Source organism: Cucumis sativus, chromosome 4 (genome assembly GCF_000004075.3).
Source record: "Cucumis sativus cultivar 9930 chromosome 4, Cucumber_9930_V3, whole genome shotgun sequence".
Classification (NCBI taxonomy): Eukaryota; Viridiplantae; Streptophyta; class Magnoliopsida; order Cucurbitales; family Cucurbitaceae; genus Cucumis; species Cucumis sativus.
The window spans coordinates 3,087,990-3,090,475 of NC_026658.2; positions in this window are offsets into that span (position 1 = coordinate 3,087,990).

Genomic DNA, 2,486 nt, shown 5'->3' on the forward strand with positions numbered 1-2,486 from the left:
ATACGCATAAGATCAACAAATTAATCAATGGTTCACCATTCGATCAAGAGAAATTAATTATAATCATATAAAATTAACAAGTTCGTCACAGGGAGCATAGATAGGCGGGAAAGGGCCTGAACAAAGTAAGAGTCAAAGGAGGTCGAGTTCGTTGATGCCATCAAGCGACATGGGAAAAGGAAATCAACCATATTTCCCACATCATCCATTTTCTTCGAACCTTAACTCAAAGTGGTGTTCTTTTTTCTCATTTTATGCATGTTTTGCAATACGGCGGGTCCGTTTAAGGTAAAAGGAAGGCAACAACTAATGTAAAGGAGAGGTTGATAGATATAGATAACATATAGGGCACTCGTACAAAGAATATGAGATGTTATCCTCTCGGTTGTTTAAGGAAGTCCTTCGTATTTCAACTGGTATTTTTTTACAAAAAGCAAACACAAGATAACAAATCAAATCTTTTACCAAGATTTTAAATAGTTGAGAGATAAAAGATTAAGGTGGAGAGAGGAATGTAAAATGAATTTGGATAAATTTAAATGAGATAATTAAATGGAGATAAAAATTTTAAATTTTGAAAAAAGTTATAATAAGGAGATAAAAAGTTTAAAAAAAAAATCATTTCCAAAGCAAACATTAAAAGTTATAATGAAAATAACCACAAACATTAAATTGATGTGAATGACAAAATCACCACCAAAGCAAGACTAAAAGAAAGTTATACTGAAATAGCAAATGAAGTTTAAAATATTTCTTCACTTGTATCTTTTATATATACTATAGATAATAATAATCTTCCTTGCACGAAACAATTAGCTCTTAAACTCTATATTAATTCTCAACAAATTTCCTCCAACATTATTTATTATTTTTATTATAAGCTCGCCTTAGTCTTGAGAGGAATATGAATTATTATATCTCGATTCTCAATCATATAAAAGGTCTCTCTTCCATTTCGAAAGTGGTAATTAAGATGATAAATACCATGCTCTACATTATTTTTCATATATGGTATTGAAAACAAAGTTATAGATAGCACACATAGCAAGCCACATGGTTGTCAAAAGTTAATTATAAATGTACTTACTACTTTTTCCTCATTTTACTATATGTTATCACTGTATTTGTTTTTTAAACTTTCATTTTGAACTATATTATTTGGACATTTTGTTTGTTGCTTTTATTCATTTTTGCTCTGGTGCACATTTTACTTACTATATCACTAATAGATTTTTAAAAAAATTGAGAATATGTACTTCACAACGTACAAATACAGGATATTTTTTTCTTAGAAAAATTGTAATAAAAAATTTAAGAATCCTTCGAATATTTGTTCTTTTTTCGTTTCATTTTCTTCCTTTATGAAATTGTAATAACTAACTTTACTTGCCACATACGTAAAATACACAAGTTCAATGGTCTAGACTAGATTGACACACATATATATAAAAGAATACATCATGATAGCATCGAAAATGGGTTATCTAACTTCGCTTAACTAATGATCGTTCCATGATTTTACGCTCTTATTTAACTATTTTATAGGTTTCGAGCAATTCGATGGTAAGAATTTAGTATCGATGTAGATTTGAAGCTAAAATGAGCAAATATGAAGTCAAGAGACATCAACCAGGATAAAGAGCAAAGAATTGGCTTCTGACTTGGTGCCTTGTGGTGTTGTAAGGCAGCAGGTGCCTTATTCTCGAAAAGTGCATAGCGTCGTGGCACTGCCTTAGACCATTGCAACGCTCCAAACCTAAAACATGTCTATAGTTTTTTCAGTGCCATCACGTTTTTATAAAATCTATTTTTGGCCTCTAGGTCAAGGGGAAATGAATTCCAACCAATTTAAACTAGTTTTCTCTCCATTTTACAAGGCCTTTCATCTTGTTTTAGTCGCCTAACTGGTCTCTCATCATCTGACACGTGGTGAAAGGCTAAGGTTCCCTCTTAGCTTAAATTCTTAGCAATCTCCCTCTAATATAATTCATTCACACAATCTCCCTCTAATATAATTCATGCATTGTTGTGAGATTTGAATTGAATTTGATATATTGATAGTCGTTAAAATTTTGTCTTTCACGATTATGTTTGTACAGTTGGATGCATGGGGACTTATTATGTAATTCTCTTAGTAAGTTGTATGTAATTCAATTAGAAGCAATACGTTAGGTTAGCTTGCAAAAACCAAATAGATCTTGTATTTCTCTAATTAACTTAGGATTGAATTGATGAATGTCTAAGCACATGAAAATTAAGCTTTCAACCTAACTTAACCCTTGTTTGTAATGCAATTAGAGTAAATTGGATCTATGTATGTTTTTCATCAGTTTAACTTACACTAATTTGGTGTCTGAAACAATTTGGTTAGGAGTATCAATTGTTAGATTCAAGAATTCAACGATCAAATGTAATGTTTTGGGGAGGTCTACAAAACTCAAGCTAAGTTTTCTCAAATTGATTTACACTTTTACTTTATTTTCCTG